The sequence below is a fragment of the Phaethon aethereus genome, assembly GCF_964289735.1.
Source record: "Phaethon aethereus genome assembly, chromosome: Z".
In the NCBI taxonomy this organism is placed as follows: Eukaryota; Metazoa; Chordata; class Aves; order Phaethontiformes; family Phaethontidae; genus Phaethon; species Phaethon aethereus.
This window is the reverse complement of record NC_138577.1, coordinates 49194751-49217981: the sequence shown is the minus strand read 5'-3', so window position 1 is coordinate 49217981 and position 23231 is coordinate 49194751.

Genomic DNA, 23231 nt, shown 5'->3' with positions numbered 1-23231 from the left:
TCTGTGATACTGAGAAAGAAGATTACACTTTCCACTTTCCATTAGACTTTTGCACTGGCTATATGGGGCTGTTAAAGGATGACCGAGTCTTGCTGATCACTCCTTGTCTCTCCAGCCAATGAATCAGCTTATGGATGGGGATCAGGGAGTCTCTGTTGGTGCGATATTGCCACCGGTGCACTGTTGTGGTAGCAATTGGCACCTGTTGTTCTTCAACCCTCAGCAACCCCACCACAGAAGGGTCTCTGAGAGACCAGGAGAGGTGGACAGCTGTTTAATTTCTTCTGTTTCCATGGCAGCTGTACCAAAAGCCCACCGGTACCCTTCTCAGTCCTTGAAATACCCTCTCCTGAGATAGTCTATCCCCAGGATGCACGGAGCCTCTGAGCCAGTCACAATGGGGTGCTTCTGCCACTCATTCCCAGTTAGGCTCACTTCGGCCTCCAGCACAGTCAGCTGTTGGGATCCCCCCGTCACTCCAGAAATACAGATGGGTTCTGCCCCTATATGGCTTGATGGCATCAGGGTACATTGTGCACCGGTGTCCACTAAAGCCTTATATTCCTGTGGGTCTGATGTGCCAGGCCATCTAATCCACACAGTCCAATAAACTCGGTTGTCCCTCTCCTCCGCCTGGCTGGAGGCAGGGCCCCTCTAGTCCTCGTCACAGTACTTGTTACCCACTTCTTGTAAATATGAATCAGAAGTCCCTTCAAGAGGATCAGAGGTAAGATCAGCCCTTCTATTCTTTCTGGGGAGCTGCCCACTGGAAAGTGGAGCAACAATTTTTCTGGAGGAACCTGAACCCCCCTTTGTAATTGTTTTTCCTTGCAGCTCGCATACTCGTGCCTCTATGGTCAAGGTAGGTTTTCCATGCCACCTCCTCATGTCCCCTCCGTGGTCAAACAGCTGAAACCACAGAGTGGCTCATGGTGTGTATCCTCTATATCCTCTCTCTTGAGCAGAAGAGTTTTTACTCCTAATAGCTGAGATACTGGTCTGTACAGGTGGAGGGTAGGGCATAGCTTCTTTGAATTGCTGGAACTCCCGGGACAGTTTCTCCACAGCAGAGATGCAGGCCCATAGAGAGGAAGAGAGAATTCCTTTGTATTGCCAGCGTTGGCCAGCCAACTCATCAACTGTTGGTGCCTCTCCGTCTTGCCAGGCCATTACTGTTAATGAGTTGGCATATGATGGTTGTGCACTCTGTACAAACTTCCTCCACATAGGTCGTGTGCAATTGACTTCATCTGGATCTTTGGATGAATGCCCATTGTCCAAGTCACCATAAATCACCTCCAGCACAACTAGCTCCCTCAGGTACTGGATACCTTTCTCCATGGTGGTCCACTTGCCTGGGTGTCATAGAACATTTTCCTTGAAGGGATACCTTTCCTTCACACCCGACAGGAGTCGTCTCCAGAGGCTGAGGACTCGTGCACCTTTTCAATTGCTTTGTCGATACCCCGTCCCCTAGAAAGGGATCTCAGCTGCTTGGTTTCCCCACCCTCTGATTCCAGGCTACTGGCCCCATTATCCCAGCATCAGAGCAGCAAGGTCACCACCTGGACGATGGCTGAAATCCTTTCGCACATCCTGTAGTTCACTCAGGGATAGAGATCAGATAGTTACCGTCTCTTATATGAGTTCTTCCTCTTCCTCCTCTTCAAGCGATGACCCGCTCTCTTCCCTCTTCGGTCCTTGTGATGGCCCTGCTTCAGAGCACTCTGCCTTCTCAATCTCTTCCTCTGGCTCCTTCTTGGAAATAGCTTCTTCGTCTGTTATTAAACGAGTTGACTTCTGTTTCCAAGGTTTCTTCTTTTGTACAGGGGCAAACTGATACTGAGATGGGCTGATTCTCTGGTTCAGCTGCAGCACCTGTCACAGGGGTTGGAGTAGTCATAGTGCCCATTACAAGAGTCTGAGTAGCTACAGTGCCCATGGCAGGTGTTGGAGTAGTCACAGTGCCCGTTCCATTGTCAGATCCAGAGAGTCTCTCTCCCCTTTGCATAGTGTTAAATAGAGCTCGGTAGGCATGGGCCAGGCCCCAGCACATTGCAATGATTTGTGTCTCCTTGGAGCTGCCAGGCTGAAAGCATACTTCTTCCAAATATTCTGCTAGTTCATCAGGATTCTGCACTTGTTCAGGAGTAAAGTTCCAAAACACCGGAGGTGCCCACTGCCCCAGGCATTTGCCCGTGCTGTTCCACACACCCTGCCATTCATAACTATCCAGCCTTGGGGCAGATCTCTGGGTGATATTCTTAAATTGCTTGCCAACCTTAGACAAAACCGAAACAATGTTCTCCAGAAGTAGCAATAGAGGTATTTTAACCAGCCAAGGGTGTTCAAAATACTGAAAAGTTATTGTGATAAAGGAGGAAACATTATGATAGAGGGTAGCAAAGGTACCATTCTGCATTTCCTCCACAAAAAGCCTTTTGGAGGCAGAAGTATAATTTTTAATTTCCTCCACAAGATAGTAGCCAAAATACAGTAATGGCTTTAGTACAGAGCTCAGATACTACAATAAGGTCAAGGCCAGTGTTCTAAAAACAAATCTTGCAGGTGAGACATTACTAATCATTGGAGAGTACAGCAGCCTGCAAAAACCAACACCCATCTTGAACATGTATGGCAAAGACGAGAGCATGATGCAAATCAAATAAACTGATATCATGACCTGCAACCGTTATTGTCTCAAGCCTTTTGCCCCAGGTTGGGCACCAAAAAGGACTGTTGTGGTTTAGCCCCAGCTGGCAACTGAGCACCATGCAGCTTCTCACTACTTCCCATTTCCCCAGTGGGCTGGGGGAGCAAATTGGGAAAAAACCTTGTGGCTTGAGTTAAAAACAGTTTAATAGGACAGCAAGAGAGAAGAAAACAACAATGATAACAATAATAGTACCCAAAAAGAAATGTACAAAACCAAGTGATGCCCAGTACAGCAATTGCTCACCGCCCAGTGATCGACAGCCTGTCCCCGAGCAGTGATTCCTACCCCCCGGCCAACTCCAGTTTATGCCCTGGACATGATGTTATATGGTAGAGAATATCTCTTTGGCCAGCCTGGGTCAGCTCTCCAGGCTGTGTCCCTTCCCAACTTCCTGTGCACACCCAGCCTCCTTGCTAGCAGGCCAACACAAGAAGCTGGACTGTCCTTGACTGCTCAGCAACAACCCAAAACATCAGCACATTATCAACATTTTCTTATCCCAAATCCAAAACTAGCTTCTGTGAAGAAAACCAACTCTGTCCTGGCTGAAACCAGGACACCATCACTACTAGTTTATTGTATATTTTTTCTTATTTATGTGGCTGGAATATTTTTATACCTGTGGAACAATTTCAGGTTGCTTGGAAATTTCAGGTTATGATGTTGAAAGTCCTTGTTTTCAGATATTCTTAGAGAAAAGATAATTCTCTCATGTGGGAAAGTGACAGATATACAACATTCTTGTCATGCTCAGAATTTTTTTCTGCAGTCTCTACAGAGAATCATAAGGAAAACATACAGTTTTCAAAACCTTCAAAATAAAGAACATTCCTAACATATTCCAGCAACATGCAATTAACTGTAACTTAGTCAAGTCTGCATCAGAGCTGCCAAAGCCCTCTTGAAGGTAAGTAAAAAATATAATTAAGTAAAGAGGTAAGTAAAAAAATATAGTAATTTTTTTTGTTTCTTTTGTGGGAAGTCCAGCTGCAAAAATTTTTTCCCTACTTCTTTTCAGATTTTTTTTTGGCCTCTATGATTCAAAAAACACTTTAGTTGAAGTGTAACTCTTGAAAATAAGTCAATTACATTTTGTGAACACCACAGCTGTATTTCTTTCAGATGTCATTCAGTTGCTGGTGTTATCCGTTGCTAGAAAGACCTCTTTCTGCCACATGTTACATTCTCCATTCCTGGAGGTGTGTAGAAAGGCAGAGGTTGCAGGATGATGCTGAAAGCTACATTTTCTGAAACATACCTAAACTGCAACAGGAGAAATGCAATTCTTATGAGACAAGAATCATAATTTCAGCCATTTTTTTAACTAAAATAAGTGCAGTTTGTACATTTCTTAAACCTACAGTTTTAGCCGATTTTTCTGTGGTATATTTCAGGTCAGGCAGCTGAATAATGAAACAACACCAACAACTTCTTTCTGTGGAAAAGAATTTGAACAGATCTATGTGAAAATAAACCAACTATCCAGATAAAAATTTATTTATAATTTGATTAAATTTTCTGACACTTCATGAAAAGGAAAAAAAGGCATACCTATTCATAAGATAAAAGTGCAGGGAAAATTCTTCAGGAAAAATTATCTGGGAAAAGGAATGGAAAATTCCACAATGCAGTTTTAGCTTATAGTCTCATCACTATAGTTTTTCAGTTAGGGATTAATTCCATTTCAGTCATGAGCCCATTCACAGTCATGATTTGGCTGAGGTGATTCACAAACTACATTTGCTCCAGTCTTTATACTTAGGGAGATGGTTTTAAATACATCTCTATGTATCATTTTTTGGAAAAATGACATTGTATAACACCAAGCCCATAGGGCTTAAGCATGTTTGCATTTTCACTCCTATTGATTTAAACTTAAAACATTAAGAGTGGTTGTAGGACTGACATATCAGAGTTAGACCCACATCAAAATTTGAGACAATTTTTTTTAAGAGTACTTTCAGGCCATTTAAGTTGGCCTTTTGTTCTTACGTTATGTATACAAAATTTGGTCCTTAAAAAGAGAAATTCCTGCAAACCATGTGCTGTTTGTTATTAAGTTACCTGACATTCAACATTAGAGAGAGGTTGTGTACTGCAGCATGTTCCTAATATGGTCTTTTTTCTGGCATCAGGGTATCAACTATTTCATACTGACTCCCAGCCTTTCGTGTTCTCATGGAGCTAAGAGCCTTTGCCAGTATTTTGCTGCATAAATAGGTGAAATTGTAAGAACTGCAGCCTTTGTGATTTAATAGTTCATTTTTAGAGTACATGTGTGATGTATTAATCTGAGACTCAATTTTCCTTTCTCACTTCACTTCTGTTAGTCTCTTCTGATTACACAACCTACCTCATAGGCTAAAGGGAATGCTGGATAAATAAATGTATCTCCTTTTATCTACAGGAGCTTTATTTTGCATAAAATAATCAAATGTTAATTGGAAGAAGAAAAAGAACATGCATGAGCATGACTTCCAAAATTTATGGCTTTGATTTGGCAGAAGTAGCTCCCATCTCTGTGCTGACATACTTAAGATAAAATGCTTCAATGTTCCTTAGAGCTACGACTTGAATGTAAATCTCTCCTCTATCAGGTTACATTCTTAGTCATAACATTAATTGGTTTTGCTTATTTTCTTCCTCTGAATACTCAACATTTATATGATTATAAGCATGGTAAAGCATCATAAATTTAACTATGTTTGACTTCAATATTCTAATGATAAAATATTTTAAAAAATAATGAAACTAAAACATGGCATTGGCTAAATGGAGGTCCATGATTTATTTTTCAGGAAAAAAAGACAAAAGGAAAAACCTGAGCTTAACTGTGATTTTTTTGCAGTTGCACTTACACAGGCAGACCTTTAAGTAATGAAAATCCAACACTGACGTCAGGTTTTTAAAATTTGTTATATACATGAATATTCCACTGCACTAAACTTTCTCCATCTATTTTCACAATAAATTACTGACACATTTTCTTAAATGAAGAACACAAATTATTTCTAAATAGGCCCTTGGGAAAAATAAATAAACTCCCAGATTACTGCAGAAGAATGTAATGTAGTTAAATGATTCAGTATAGCCCTATTGCAAGCACCTTATTTGGTCCCTGTGCTGGGTCTGCTTGGGAGAAAGAAGGGAGACAAGAAAGATGCATGACACTTTTGAATGTCTGATGCTTGCTTCCCACGTTGTCCTTTACTTTTCTGACAGCAGCACAGGTCTTGTGGAGACTGTGATTTCTTATGCAATAATTTTCCTTGAAGACTTGGTCATGACACCAGGGAGGATTCATGATGTATGTGTACGGACTTCTTTGGCATCCCTCCAAGGGGAGACTCAGAGAATAACTTTGTTGCTCCATTGAGAAAAGCCACGATCCAAGATAATTTATGTTAACTGTTCTATAAGGAAGAACCCTTTCTTCCTCTCTTCCCTTATTGGAAGTGAACTCTGAGTATAGCTTTAAGTACATTGCTATATATATTTAGTCCAACACTCTTAATGGTAATTAGGCTTAGTCCCTGCACAGCACAGTTATCTTTGGGGAACAGGTGCATGAATTGCAGTCGTGCACTACTGGCAGCCAGAATAAGACTTGCTTGTCAATTGATTAAGTCGTGGAAGCTAAAAAATCCACAAAGGCTGAAGGATCAAAGTCAGAAATATATTTAAACTTAGAGACAAGAGAGGTAAGAGAGGTAAGTGCAGTAATAGTTAGGAAAGAGGACCTCCAAATGTGCTGATGATAGTTACAAGTTCACTTTCCAACCATATGTAAGTGTTCTTCATTCTAGTCCATGGAAATATTTGAATGCCTGTTTCCTTTCACACACTTTCACATCTTTTACAGACTGGCATTCCTTTGCCATATGAATGCTTCCAAGGGCATTATGGGTGTTCAGCTAAACCATTGATTTAATTAACACTTCCTTTGACCTACCTGGGTAACGGATGAAGCCCTTAGTCAGCTATCTGCTTGCTGTATCAGTCCATTGACTGAAGTCTGGAGAAAGTCTACTATGCATGTATATCTGACAGCAGCTATACAAAGAAAAATATCTTTGAGTCAGGTAGTATTTATATGACAAGATAGTAAAATGGCAAGCTAATTCATACATCTAAGTCATAAAATAATCAAAATTATCACTCTAAATCTTATTCATTTCTGGAAAAAATACAAAAAAAAGAGCTGAAAATCAAAAGGTAGCTAGCCCATTTTGTCTACTACAAGCCAGTCCCAACTATAGTGAGTAAAAGTATAGTGAGGAATATTTAAAATGTCTGAGTATATACCTGACCTATGCAGTTAGCTGCTGAGCAAAATACATGGATTTAAAATATATAATATACATAAGTAATTGTGTATATAATTAAGCAGATACTTATGTAACTTATCTATAAAGCTCTCTAATGATGGTGGCAGCAGATACTTTCTAGTCCTTATTTTGTCCAAGAAAAGAAAAGAAAAGCTGAGACAGGCTTTACAAGAGAGAGGGAAGTTGATAGTTCCATTTAGAAACAACACACAAACACAAATTATTGCGTTCTAATGAAGACTTTTGGATAATTTGCATGGAGCTTTATAGCTGTGTCTTTAAGGAAAGCTCATCTTCTTTTAATTCTTTTTTTCCTTTAGGTTGGTCTCTTAGAGGTCTCACTTACCATTTTCACATTTATTACTTTCCTGAATGTCATTGCTTATTTTTTTTTTTAGAATTCCTGATTCTTCTTTTCCTAAACATCAAAAATTTTGAGGTGTCATGGACACTCTTGACTGTCTTGCCTTTTTGTCACTCATTTTAGCCATTTCCTCCTGGCTGGATTTGATTCTGGACACAACCAAACCAAGAAAAACGTCCACTTTAGTTGGTAAATCCACTTTTGAGACAACGAAAAAAAGTCACTAGGGCAAGAGTAACTAACAGGCAGTCTGTCGCACTATTTTTATGGCAATCGTCAAGGTAACTAGTATCCCTTATTGTCAACAAATTTGTTTTATCTCATTCTGCTAGTTAGTCCCAAAATTATTTCTTCACAGTGGCATTTGATAATAGAGGATGATTTCCCCACACACTTTTTCTTTTTATAAACTAAACATTAGAGGAAGTATATTAATTACTGGTGTTATTTTTGTCAAAAATTAAACCAGCATTTTTTACAAAACTGTCTCATCAACATTTTGATAAAATATTATTTTGAAGATGTAGGATGTTATTTTCTATATTTCATGTCCTCTGTATTTTATTGTAGTGGTGACAGGTCTAAATTAATATAGAACTGTTTGCTTCAAGTTATGCTTGTGTGCAGTGTATGTAGGTTTAGAAGAAGTTATTTTCTGAGAATTTTTATACAGTTTTAAATATTTAGAACTATCTGCACGTATGAGATGGTTTTCCTTCTTTTGGCCTGAATCCAGTTTCTGTGGTATCCTTGGTTTCCGGAATAAGTGTGCCACAAACTTTGTTGACAACGCTGTGTTTAGGCATATTTGCACAGACACAAATAATTCTAACATATTGTAAGCATCGAGTTACTTCAGAAGGGATAAGCTTACTATTGTTTATGCTCAGCAGTAATTGCTTGTCCTGGTTTCAGCCAGGGTAGAGTTAATTTTCTTCACAGAAGCTAACGTGAAGCTATGTTTTGGATTTGGGATGAGAAAATGTTGATAAGGTGCTGATGTTTTGAGTTGTTGCTAAGTACTCAAGGACAGTCCAGCTTCTCATGCTGGCCTGCAGCGAGCAGGCTGGGGGTGCACAGGAAGCTGGGAGGGGACACAGCTGGGACAGCTGACCCAGGCTGGCCAAAGAGATATTCCATACCATATAACGTCATGCTCGGTATATAAAGCTGGGACAAAGAAGAAGGAAGTTGTGGAGGGACGTTCGGAGTTATGGCGTCTGTCTTCCCAAGTAACCATTACACGTGATGCAGCCCGGCTTCCCTGGAGATGGCTGAACCCCTGCCTGCCCGTGGGGAGTGGTGAACAAATTCCTTGTTTTGCTTTGCTTGCGTGCGCGGCTTTTGCTTTACTTATTAAACTGTCTTTATCTCAAACCATGAGTTTCCTCACTTTTACTCTTCCAATTCTCTCCCCCGTGCCACCATGGGGGAGTGAGCGAGCGGCTGTGTGGTGCGTAGTTGCTGGCTGGGGCTAAACCACGACATTGCTTTATAATTTTCAAAATTTTCATTTCATGCTGAATTGAAAAGCAAAAATTTATTGAACAGTTTATGAGTTTGTCAGTTTGCAGTCACCGGTTTATGGCTGCTTCATATACTAATGTTGTTTTAGCCCTTTGGAGTACCTTGGCACTTCCAGTTCACTCAAGGTACCTAAGGATAAGATTTGTCATATTCTACCATTTGGACAGTCCACCAAATTCTTTGTGGCTAGAAAAAGTTATACTGCTTATTGTCTTCAATATACTGAATTGAATGAACTTCATGAACAAGGAAAATATAATACTTGCTTGAAAGTTATTTCACTGTTGAAATTTCCTGTAACATGGTTAAAGTGAAGGGTGAATAAAGAAATCAGAGCTTTTGATTTTTAATGCACCTTAAATAAATATAAAGTACTGGAGCATTCAGAAATGACCTGGAAAGACAGCCAGTGAGAGAAACCATTGGTGAGCATAACAGCAGGGTGAATTCATTTCTTGCAAGCCAGGTGTTTGAGGTAGACAAATGTTTTTCTCTAAACAGTTTCAAACTGCTTGTTAACATGATACTTGTGATCCACTTTAACACTCATATTTTCATTTGCAAAAGTGTTTTGGCTGTTGAAGAGTAATTCCTGCCTAATACTGGTACTGTTGAATTTAATCCTATATTTTTTTAGTGTAGCTTATGAGGAGCTTTGATCTTTAGAGAACCTAGAAATTTACCTAGAAAATGTCAATATTTTTCCAGCTAGTTTTAAGCCAGTCTTCACCCACTTCACTGAACAACTACACAAACAGTTTAACAAAAGGAAGGGGCAAGAAGGAAAAGTAAAGATATGGGAAGAATTAACTTAACAAGTATTGTTGCTTACCCTCAGTCCAGAGGTATCTGAAAGATGGTGAGAAAAGCAAGCAAAATCATGGTTTAAATGTGGACGAAAGGCAGAGCTTTCAGAATTGGACATTGTTGGACAAAAAAGGCTCAGAATTTCTAAGTATGAATACTGTTTTTTTACTTTTGTTTCTACTCTATTTACAAATTTGTCTATGCTTTTCTTTCTTGAGTAAAGAATGATTTCACTAAAGAATACAACTGATTCATATAAACAATATTTCTCCTCTAAGGTGAACCAACTTATAATGCTCCAAATACCAGGCTACTACAGCACCCACAGTACTATTTTTTTCTTATTTTCTTATGTACTGAAGTTCTTAAAAACGATGCAGAACCTTTTAGTCTGTTTTTTTTGTTGTTTGTTTGGGTTTTCTTTTTTTTTCTTTTGGTCTGAGACGTTTTTGTTTGTTTGTTTCACAGGCTACAGAAAATTGACCAAGGAGAATCAGAGCCAGAGTCTGGAAACAAGTGCAGGACCCAGACCCACCACCTCACAGCTCGTGCTCTACTTGCAGAAGGATCTAATCTTTGACATTAATACTTTCTGCTGAAGCCTAGCAAAAGCATTGGTAAGGACTACAGTTAAACATTTTGAAAGTTTCTTTTGAAATCACTGTTATCCAGCTATAGTCTCCAAACCTTTGGTAATATTTTCTGTTAATAAACATCTTTTTTTTTATTTTTTCCTTTTTTTCATTTTTTCCTTTTTTTCAATTTGCTTTCAGTCAGGCATTGTTGCTGGACCTTTATTGTATGCTAAAAAAATACTTTGGTTCCCAGTAAATAGAAAACCTATGTCACACCTAGGAAAGGATTATTTCCTGCTGACAGAAAGCAGAAAAAAACAGCAGGCACTTTGGTTTTGGCACACCCCTAATAAGAAGATTGCTGCTGTCAGTTGAGTTCCTAGCTGACAGGTGCCTCCACAACAAGAAGAAACAAAATATCATTCACAAATGACAGAGTCAGCTTCTACCTAAAAGGACAAAAACTACCAAAGGGCCAGAGTTGTCAGAAGCTAAATTCCACCTTACCATAGCACAATGAAACTTGTGCTGACTTTTGTTATGCTGTGCTACTCCTGAAAGTAAAATGGGAAACAAAAGCAAAAAAGAGGAGCTTTTTTTTTAATGTTCTCAATCTATTCCAATTCTTTCTTTTCTAGGGGAATTAAAATCACTTTTAGATCTCCCAGTTTTGGGATTTAAAACAAAGCAGTGTTCAAATCTACTTTCTTGGTAAATAACAGAAGTCACTGCAGCAAAAACCAGAAAATAGCACTGTGTAATATACTGGAGCAATACATTTTACATCAGTTATTTACACCACCATACTGTTGGAAAAGCCAGATTTCAAAGATGTACAGGCCTCCCAATTTGGTTTGAGCAACTGAAGTATAATTTTGTATTTTATACCTAGACACTTCATGATGGTGTTTGTTGTTGGTTTTTTTTTTCCATAGGCAATATGTAGTACAGGGAAATAAATTTATTCTTGGAAAAAACATTTAAACAGCTGGAAAAATATTATTCTTGATTTTCATCAAAATGCTTCAGATTACAGATCTTTATACTACAACTAGGTGGAAAATTTCCAACAATAGAAGTCACTTCTTTAAATAAAATTAAATAAAATAAAAATTTAAATAAAAAAACCACAAATATTTACAAACCATATAAAACTATGCAAAACTTGTATGGATGTCCTGCTGAAGAAACAGAACACGCTTTTGGAAAATAGTCTTTTATTTTTAAAAAAAAGGATCCAGTGTTATACAACTAACAAATGTGTCTTGTAGCAGAGAGTTGCACTGTTGTTTTTTTTTTTAACCAGGCTTGTCTTCCATCACTATATTTATCAAAGAATAGTGTGTTTGGGATGATTTTACATTCTACTTTAATTTGGGAAGTGATATGGCTCAAAGGGCTTTTTCTCTTCCCATAGTAGTTTTGTAACAGTTATGATTTGTGTCCCCTTAGACAGAAAGGTGATAGTGTGCTGGCCTACAGAGGCAGTGCTCCTTACCAACCATGTGAGTAGTCATTCAAGACACCACCTCTAAGGTTCTGGAGCTGCAAGAGGCAACCTGAATGATTGTGCAAGTCTTGTGTAGAAAGTGTCAGTGAACTTACCCCATGCTGTTCCTTGCTACTTAAAGCTTTACGCATAATCTTATTTAGCATTGTTACAACTTAAAACTTTCTGGATTAACTGCCTGAGAAATGGTAATGGATGTATGTAGTAATTAAATTTCTGACGAATTACAGTGTATTTATAAGGCAATGAATTTGTAAAAATTACTAGCTGTAGTTTCAGCATTTAATAAAACATTTTTTGTTGTTTTTTCAGAGCCTGAAATATTCAGTCTCTTCCTAGTCAACTATAATTCTTACAAAGTTTTGAGAAAAAGAAATAAATATGTCCTGCTTAATCAAAAGTGGCAGAAAGCATTTATTCACCTAATGACTGAAATAAACACATATATTTATTGTAAATCATTATATAATATTTAATTCCTTTGTAGGTTTCCTACACACACATTGCTGCAATAAATTTACCAAATAAGTTGTTGCATTTGTGCATGACAACTGTAGTCTTTAAATGAGTGCTTCCAAGAATATAATGTCTTTTGAAAATACAAAAATGTTATTAACTTCATGGAAAACAAACCTTTCTGAGATGTCTGGGAATACCACATAAGGAAAATGAGCACCCTCATGAAATTAGAACTGGGTCCAACTTACCTTTATTTTTCCTTGGACCACAATCTGTCATGAAAGGTGATGATATGTGATGACTTGTGTATATTTCCCAACCTTGAACCTTAAAAAAAGAAGGAATTTTGTTAATTTGGAAAGAAAGGTCTACCAGTAGCAACTCAAACAAAAACATTTATTTTTTCTTCTAGCTACAAATGATATATCAAAGAGGTTCCAGAAAAAAAAAAAACAAAACCAAAAAACAGCCAAAGGAAGTAACAGCATATGTTAAGATTTATTTCACAGCTGAAAGAAATACCATTTTAAATACATGAATAAGGCTTTAAGCAGCCGTGATCATTTGTCCCGCCAACAGTTTTTAACAGAAGTCATGAGTGAGCATAGACAACAGTAAATTTGATTAATGTGTCACCTGTGTGCAGCCAAGGGGCTAGTGGATTTTAAGATGTGAGGGTCATGTCAAAATTTTTTGTACAGAAAGGTTTAGAGCTGGTACCATTTTATGACCTTTTTATTTGTCAGATAAGAGTAATTTGAAAAATGTATAGTGAGTGTCAAAACCTTGGCATGTATTTAATTTGCCACTCTAAATATATAAACCTCAAAAAGTAACAAAACAAAGAGACCATCAGTCTGATTTTTTTAAATCAGTTCTTTTGCTTTATTTCTCCAGAAGAACGATGGGCTGTGAGAGGCCACTGGTCATATGTTGCCCTTAACCAAGAATAAAATGACTGGGTTGTCAATGGGAGCTGGCTGTATGGGCTGACCACTGTTTATAGCCATTGGACATCAATATTTATGAAGTCTCTCAAGTGAGACAAATGGAAAAATAAACCCCTCCATCCTGAAAATTGCTTTTCTTTTTTACACGGGTAATTTTCTAATCTCCAAAAAAAAGCCTCCTTCCAGAACAGAAACAGTTAACCTTGAACTCTGAAGATAATCGGCATGCAATATTATCATTACAATGTCATTAAAAGTAACATCCTGAAATTACAGTCATGCAGAAATGAGGAAAAGGAAGGAAATTGTATATTAATTTAATAATGCTTTAAACAAAAGAACATACCAGTACACATTTAACTAAAAATGATCTCCAATATTGAGACCAGGTTTATTATTCTAGAACTAGAAAGTAACTTACTGATTATCTGATGTTATTAAAAAGGCGTTTTATGAACTCAACATCAAATTCAGTTCCACACTAAAGAAAATAAAAAGCTTTGATTTATTGGATTTGATCAAATTGATCAAAATTTGATCTTATCTGAGTAGTGTCAAGGACACAATTAACCTATCCTTCCCAGTTATATTGTTGTATTCACAGCCATGGAATAGAAGATCATTTCAGGTTCCTTTGGAAGTTCAAAATCCTTTTTTTTTTTTTTTGTGCTTCTATTCATTTTGGTTTTGTAGAGGACTTTTAGATCTTTATTTTCTTTATTTTTGTTTAGATTCTTTATTTTCTTCTTTTTTTTTTTTTTTTTTTGCTAAACTGTCAAACAAGACCAATACAGTCTTAGTCAAATTTGACCTAATGATTCTTACAGATCTCCTTTTTAGTCTCTGTCTCTCTTCTTGTACATAGATGGGAATAAGTTTGCTGGATAATATTGCATTGTGGTGCATCAAAGTGAGGTTTTCACACAGTTAAAAGAATAGAGAATGACTATCTCATAACTTCTGATGATAAAATTTTACAACAAGGCAGATCTCTGTAAGTATGATGTCTAAAAAACTCTCTTTTTTTCATCTTGATATTAATTTGATGCTAACAAAATCATGTGAAATAAAGAGGTTACATAGTGGTACCACTGTTCTTTTCAGGATCACACAAAGACCTGGTTCTGTCTTACATATGTTTCTCTACCAAAGAACAAAAGGACTACTTATATATCATTTTTATTTACTTGACTCCAGATTTTCCTGTGCCCTCACAAGCCCTTCCTCTCTAGGTAAAACTTCATGCACTGAGAAACCACAGCAATGCAGAAACTCCAAAATTTAAATCCTCCAGCTTCTGAAGCTTGATTTAATCCCACATAGTCAGTAGAAATACACTCAACCAATTCCAATTATTTCAGACCTGGCCAGCAACCAAACTTAGGCTAGATCACTTTATAAGTGGTTTAAGGAGCATGTTTTTAGGGCAAGGGTAATTTCCAAGTAATATAACCTCTAGTTTGTCATTAGAATAATTTTGCAGCACATAGGTTCTGTATTCTTATTTTTGGAGGATTTATCTTTAAGAAAAGATTATTCAATTATTTGCATTTTGAAAAACATTGAAGAAGCTTTCGATATTCTTAGCTTTTGGAAGCAATTTGGTATTTCATTTGGTTTTAATATTTTTTTTTCCACTCTTCTGCACAATAACCCTTTCACAATCATCTTCTGAAAAGAAAAATATTTTACCTCACATCTCAAAATCTACCTCACAGAAGCCACAGGTGCAACTACTTACCTTTGGATTTTTCCTGTGAGAAACTTCGTAGTTTACCCAGTTCACTCTGTCCTTCCTGTACTTATACACCATTGTGATAACTGGGATAAAAAGGTGTTATGTAATTGGGGGTACTGTGTATTCCTAAATAGTAGATGTTATGAATTGCTTTTTCAACCTCCTCTACCCCACCTCCCCGAAAGAGTTCATGGCCAAATGAAGGGCAGGGCATGTGTTCTTACATTATCAGAATGACTTGTTCCTTTTAATTCTGCAAAACTCTCTGCATCACAATAGGAGCTAGTTGCCCCTCTCCAGGTGCATCTACTCAGAAAAGGTTTATGTATTTATGTATTTAACAATGTAAGTCCAAATGGTATAGATCTTGATAGTATCTTTTTCTTTAGTGCTGAGGTTTTCATCTGTATTCTGCAGGCTAACAAAACCCATGTGCGTTTATCATTATCATTGGATATACAGTCATTGGTTTAGTTACAGAACTCCAGTCAGGTAGAGGTGGAACATGCTGGCTAATGGAGACAGAGAGGGAGAGAAGACATCACTTAAATAATCTGCGAATACTTATATATAGAGTGAGGTATAAAGGCATGACTGTAGGTAAGTCAACAACACTAACAGAAGTGTCATGGAAACTATAAACACTCAGGACCTTTAAGTGCTGCTCTGAAACAGATATGATAATCAGACAAACTCTACTTACACAGTTAAACACAGCAATATTGTGAAGAGACATTTATCATAGTGCAAATGTATACGTGTGCACGCAGAAAAAAATAATAAATTTAAGACAGTCTCTTTCAAATCAAGAGACTCGACCAAATGTTTTAGCGTTATTTACTCACTATAGGGACCAAGAAAAAATAGCTACAGAATTGTCTACTCCACAATGTGATACACAAACACGAGGGGGAAAAAAAAACCTAAGCTCAAAACTCCACTAAGTTAACAGTATATGCAGACATGACTGCAAAAGCAAGGGGATTTCAGTCTCCATTCTGTGTCCCTAAACATGACACTAGCCGATATTTCCAAGCATGTCCAGCTGCATGACCATTGTTAGCAGCCCAGCAGTGCCAGGAGTCTTTGAATGATCATTAGTCCCAACAGACCACAGTTCAATCTCCACAGTTTTTTGAAAGATAATCCAAGATATACCTAGGTGCCTTTCAAGAACAAATTATCTTCACACATGTCAGCAGCAGCTAAGACTGAGGCTGGAGAGTATGGGCAGATATTAAGAGCTAAATATCTAACTTCTTTTTTTTGTAACTTGACTGCAAGGAACATTGTACTTCACCAATTGTCCTTAGTCTGAGTTTCTACTTCCCACTGGAAGATGTTCTGATCCTTTCAACTTTTAATGGGAAAGAAACACTGCTTGCTGTACCAGTTGCCTCCCAGACAGCTGCAGGGAGGGATCAGTATTATATGCTAATACAAAGTCTGAAATTAGAAGGGAATAAAACAGAATAGGCTAGAACCAGAATAGTTCCATTGGAAAGGACCTACAATGATCATCTAGTCCAACTGCCAAATTACTTTGGGCTGACTCCAGTTGAGTTCAGAATTACCTTGAGTTCCTACTGCATGAAAAGTTGCCTACCGTATGCTCTGAGCAGGTCTATATTTGATACAAAGTGGATAATCATCTCTAACAGGTGCCTGAATTCTTCAAAGATGTGAGAAATGTTAGTGGTTTGGAAGGTTTCTCTTTAATCCAGTTGTGCAGTATTACCATGTCTTCTAAGGCTCAACCTTTCCTCTCTTAGGTAAAGCTGCAATCCATCTTTCACTAGCCAGTCCTTGAAGGTATGAAGGAGTATTCCTTCCTTCCTCTCAGGCTGTAGTTCAGGTATCTGCAAGCCTTCTCAAGACTGAATACTCTTTCTGTTCTGGGAACAGGCTGTCTGTCATCTGTAGAGCTCACCAGACTGTGGCCAAAATGTAGGAAAGCAACATAGGTGGGGAGGTGTTGGAATGCTGAGAGAAATAGGTAGAGAATTTCTGGAAGCATGTGTTACATTCCTATTTTGTGCTGCAAAACCACAATTAACATAAGTCTTCCCATTGCTATTCATTAATATATTCAGAGTCACTATATCATCATTTTGAAATGGAAACCATAGAAATTGTTTTCATGACATGGTGGGAGGACATGTGAGAGAAGGGAAAAGCCAGCATGTGCAATGTTATTGTGTTTTTACTATCTGTGCAACTAGGTACAGCCAATTAGGTTTTACTTCGCTAATTAAATGTTCAAATGTAGAGCTTGTTGTCTGTGAATGTGTTCTAATTAGTAACCAAAAGAAATGATAGTCAGATTGACCAATTATTCCACATTCTGTATTTTAAAACTTAAAATCAGCTTATTCTCTACAAAAAGACAATCATCTCTATTACTTGGTATGTTACTTTGTTATAAACATATTTTTTTATTCTTATTCTGATCTAGAACACAATTTCCCCAAAGTACTCATGTGGTACATTCATCTACACATGGAATTTCTCAGCTTTGAGCCTAACTCCATTTACCACTTCTTATCACCTTTCTGTGGCTCCCTTGTGCTATATTTCATTTTAAACCATCAACTGACAGACGTTACCTGCCAGCTGAGAATAACAGAGAGAGTTAAAATGTCTGGAACAAAGCCTCGTCATGTGTCTCCAACTGAGGTGGACAGAGCTGAGGTGGCCTGAGGTGGTGATTTATTACTGGAAAAAGTCTCAAGCTTATATTGCTTCTTAATATCCTATTACATAGCTTTACTTCTGTGGCTAGCACAAGACAGCATTTTATATTTTGTTATCTGACTTTGTACTAAATGTTGAGGGCAAAAAGTGCCAGTGGTACAATGCATCCCATTGCCACACTTGATGAAGTGAAGACTGATCAAATCTCGGCATAGTTTGGATGTCTTAATTAAAATTCAGAAATAAATAACCCCCAAGATGATATTTTCCATGGGCAGGTCTTATTACTAAGAGCAAAAAACATCTATCACCTTTAGGCTAAATGATCAGAAATCAGGTTGAAGAGAGGCTGTAAACTAAGGAGAAGGACCAGCTCTCAGTTCTCTCACTGCTTCAACCACTTCCTAACAAAATGGGAAGTTTGTTAAGAAGGGAAATACAAAATTAAACAATATGTGTTTGTATGTATGTATCTAGTAATTCTCTTCACTAGTTATTATTAATTTTTCATTATCTGACTGACATTGTGGCAAGATTTGAAATCTTTATCTAAATAAAGCAGAAATAAAGAACACTGAAACAACTTTTCAGATCATCTTTCACCGTATTTCAGAACAAATTTACAAATAGGCATGTACAAAATACATCAATTAATGTATGTGAAACATGCAGTTTTCTATTCTATACATCAGAATGAACTTACCATGCCTATGTGTAACTATTTCTGTTTCGATTCAGAGCTAATATGCCTCTTTCCTAAAAAAAAAAAAAAAAGAGTTTAATGCATGACAAAACATCTTTGCTTCTCTAAACATGAAAAAAAGTCAAAATATTATTTGGCATTATTATAGTCATGAGTATAAACTGGGGTGTATGGGAACAGAACTGACTTAAATGTTCTCGAACATTGTAGTTACAAATTGAAAATAGTTACAAATCAATTAAAAAATTTAAGCTGAACTGGCAATACACAGGTTAAGGAACAAAAAGATACACTTCTAATTCTGGTTCTATTACACATATGAACCTCAAGCAAGTTGTGTAGAATTAGATCCACAGATGTAACTTTTAGGTACTCTAATATATTATTAATCCAGCCAAAATCTCAAAGGTCATGAGATTCCTCTTTTTATATATGTTTATATGTAAACAGAAGTAAACTTAATTACCTTGCAGGACTTTATTCATAAATATTCAAAAGTACCATGGAGAGTGGTAAATGGAAACTTGTTAGGGGCTGTGTTGTTAGAAAAATTTCATGTTTAAAACTCATCCAGCTTATTTCTTATTTTGTAATTACCCTACATGCCTTGTTAGCTCAAGCAAAATTTGGAACAGTTGGATATTCTGAAGTACATAACTGAAGTTACGCTGCTAGAATACAGAAGACTGCTTCTTTGCTATTATGTGTGATCTTGTCGTGATTTAGCCCTAGCCGGCAACTAAGCCCCATGCAGCTGCTCGCTCACTCACCCATGGTGGGATGGGGGAGAGAATCGGAAGAGCAGAAGTGAGGAAACTCATGGTTTGAGATAAAGAAAGTTTAATAAGTAAAGCAAAAGCTGTGCATGCAGGCAAAGCAAAACAAGGAATTCATTCACTACTCCCCATGGGCAGGCAGATTTTCAGCCATCTCCAGGAAGCAGGGCTCAATCACGTGTAATGGTTTCTTGGGAAGACAGACGCCATAACTCTGAATGTCCCTCCACCCCTTCCTCCTTCTTCGTCCCAGCTTTATATACTGAGCATGACGTTATATAGTATGGAATATCTCTTTGGCCAGCCTGGGTCAGCTGTCCCGGCTGTGTCCCCTCCCAGCTTCCCGTGCAGCCCCAGCCTTCTTGCTAGCAGGCCAGCATGAGAAGCTGGACTGTCCTTGACCACTTAGGAACAACTCAAAACATCAGCATGTTATCAACATTTTCTCATCCCAAATCCACAACATAGCCTCACACTAACTTCTACGACAAAAATTAACTCTACCCTGGCTGAAAGCAGGACAAACCTTTTTTCATACAAGGCATACATATTTGCCACATTCCAGATAGTATTGAAAACACTATTAAATTTTCATGAGTGCTAAAATGTCACTTGAATTTCTGTAGTGGAAAATGTAACCTAAAGCAACATTAACAAATCTTTCCAAAGATCAGCATGAGTATTTTTTCACCTCTGATTCATGCATTATTTGAGAAAATGCTTTTATATGCAGTTAATTTATTTGGTTCAAGCAATTAATTAGTGGATAAGTTCAAATATTTTTCAGGCACAACTTGGTAGTGGCATTTCAAAATCTATTGTTTTAGGCTCATTTTCTTTTCAGAGAGTAACCTTAGTCTCCTCAGTAACTCATTCAAGTAGTATTTTTCTCATCTTTGTTTAACCCTCAACTCCAAATGGATTAGCACCTTGTTTTGGAAGTCTTGAGAGATTGCTAGAGGTTAAGACCATAAACCCTCTAAGACAGTTATTTCTAATGTAACATTTCATGTACCAAAACCTTTAAAACATGCTTCATAAAATACAGTTTATATAAAAAAAACTACTCTTAAATTAAGAAATTGCCTTTGCAAAGATTGATTTTATTACATTTTATATAGGTTTTATGTGCTGATGCATACAATTTTCTTTCAATATATTACACAACAGGAAAATTATTAATCAGAAATGTGATACTGTGTTTTCATTATTTTTGCTATGAACTTTGTGAAACAGAAATTATATTTTTATTTTGTATTTTAAAAGATTATTTGAACTAGAAACTAGTAGCAAATTTTCTAGTAAATAATCTCTCCCTATGCAATAAAACCCACATATTACTGACCATCTACATCTAACATGTTAGCAGTAACTTAGTTGTAACTAGCTATCTTAGTAATAAACACTATCTTAGTAATATGTATTTTCTATTATACAGGGACAGATTATTTACAAGGGAAGTTAGCACCAGTAGCATGAACAGGAATCATGCCCAGCAGAAAATTCCATTGGTGGAAGCAAAATAAAAAATGATGAAAATTAATCTTGACCTGTGTTTTTGTTCTTTAGCATAAAGAGTATGCTAAGAGACTAATGCATTCAACAGAATAATCCACAAAATATTTTTTTAGTTATTTCGAAAAAAAGACAATAAGACAAAACTTAGCTTTTTAAGTTCTTCTTAAAATAAATTGTGAAATATCATGTGCTCTGATTTGCTATTAAAATCACTTTACAATACATTTGAAATTATACAGCAAGGATATCCTTGGTACTTTCTACATAAAGTGAATTAATTCACAAGTATTTATATATAACCATCGATTATCAGAATACCTACTTGTCAGTTATGGTGGCTGCAAATTAGTCTCAGATACCAAAAAAAAAAAGTGCTTTTCTAGATATTAATGATGTTGTATGCAGTCCATCCTCAACTGCCTAAGAGAAATTCAGAAACCAGTCCACAAGGAGGGATGCAAACAGAATTGTCATACTACTCAAGTTATTCAAGATGGGGATTTGAGTCAAATACTTTGATCTAAATTCTACCATGAGGTTTAAGTTGTTTCTGTGACTTAGACACTGGTAACATGACGAACAAAAAAGTTCCTTTAGAAATCTCGGAAGATTAAAAAAGGAATTTGTGTACTTCATGAAACTAAGACTAACCACGTAATCTACACTTAATATAACTGTAGGTTCAATACGAGTCAGCTCTGTGCCCTGGCAGTCACGAGGGTAAACCACATCCTGGGGTGCATCAAACACAGTATAACCAGCCAGCGAAAACAGGTGATGATTCCAGCCTCGCCTTGAGTATTATGTGTGGTTCTGGGCCCCAAAATTTAAGAATGATGTTAAGGTACTTGAAGGTATCCAAAGGAGGGCAACAAAGCTGGTGAAAGGGCTGAAAGTCATGTCCTATAAGGATTGGTTGAGGTCTCTGGGTTTGTCTAGTTTGGAGAAAAGGAGACTGAAGAGGGGAAGTGGAGAGGAAAGTGATGATTTTTCCTCTCTCGTATCCAGCAACAGGATGCGTGGGAATGGTTCAAAGCTTCACCAGAGAAGGTTCACACTTGATGTTAGGAAGCACTTCTTTACCAAGGGTGTGGTCAAACACTGGAACAGGCTTCTTAGAGAGGTATTTGAGGCCCCATGCCTGCCAGTGCCTTAAAAAGAAGCATTTGGACAATACCCTTAATAACATATTTTACTTTTTGGTCAGTGCAGAAGTGATCAGGCAGTTGGACAGATCACTGTAGGTCCTTTCCACTTGAATTATACTATTCTGTTCTACATCTACTCATCTTTATTAGATTGCCATCTTGTAAGCACAGAAACACTGAGAATGGCATCTGAGTATTACTGCAATTATATAAATCAAATGCACAGCTGTCACTGGGAAATAAAATAAAAAATGTACATACACAAACAGAAAACAGGTATTTAACCTGTCTGAAGCTGTGAAAGATGTCTAAAAAAACCAGCAAGCAAACATATAATTATTGCAACATATGGAGCATGCTTGGTTAACGTATAACTTATTAACTATATAACATGTTAACTTATTAACATATGACAAATTAACTATACCTATTCTAACTGGGTGTTAATTTTATTTTATAACTTACTTCCAAAGTTACTGACAATGTTTTTTTCTTTCCTCTCTATACAATCCATTTTTATTTCTACTCTCTTCATTTTCCTCTCCCAGCTAATAACTCATCAATTGCTTTCTGCTGTCAGTCTGTGATCAATCTGATTTACAGCCTTATCTCCCTCATCTCTTCCAAATTTTCTCTATCTCAAAAGTTCAATTTCTTAAGAAAAGGTTTAATCTTCTAGTGCTCCTTGCTTTTTCTTTCCTTTTTGCTTCTCACTACCATCATTAATTCATTTCTGTCTTGGGTGCCTTCTCCATGATTCTAAAAGGAATAAATATGTTTTTTTCTACTCCTTGGTACTTTTTGTAGGTAGCTGTCATGGTTTAGCCCCAGCTGTCAAGTAAGCACCATGCAGCCGCTGGTTTGCCTCCTCCCCTCCTTAAGTGGGATGGGGGAGAGAATCAGGAAAACCTCGTGGGCTGAGGTTTAATATTAAACCATTTTAATAGGACAGAAAAGGAAGAGGAAATAACAACAACAACAGCAACAATAATAATAATAATGGAATATACAAAAACAAGTAATGCACAATGCAACAATTGCTCACCACCTTGTGACTGATAACCGTTCCCTAAGCAGTGATTCCCACCCCCTGGTCAACTCCATTTTTATATACTGAGCATGATGTCATATGGTAGGGAATATCCCTTTGGCCAGTCTGGGTCAGCTGTCATGGCTGTGCCCCCTCCCAGCTTCTTGTGCACCTCCCTGCTGTCTGAGCACAGGAAGCTGAAAAGTCCTTGACTTAGTATAGCACTACAACTACTTAACAACAACCAAAAACATCAGTGTGTTATCATTATTATTCTAATACTAAAACGAAAACACAGCACTGTACCAGCTATTAGGAAGAAAATTATTTCTATCCCAACTGAAACCAGGACAGTAGCATAGTTTTAAAACCAACTTTTCTTTTTCAA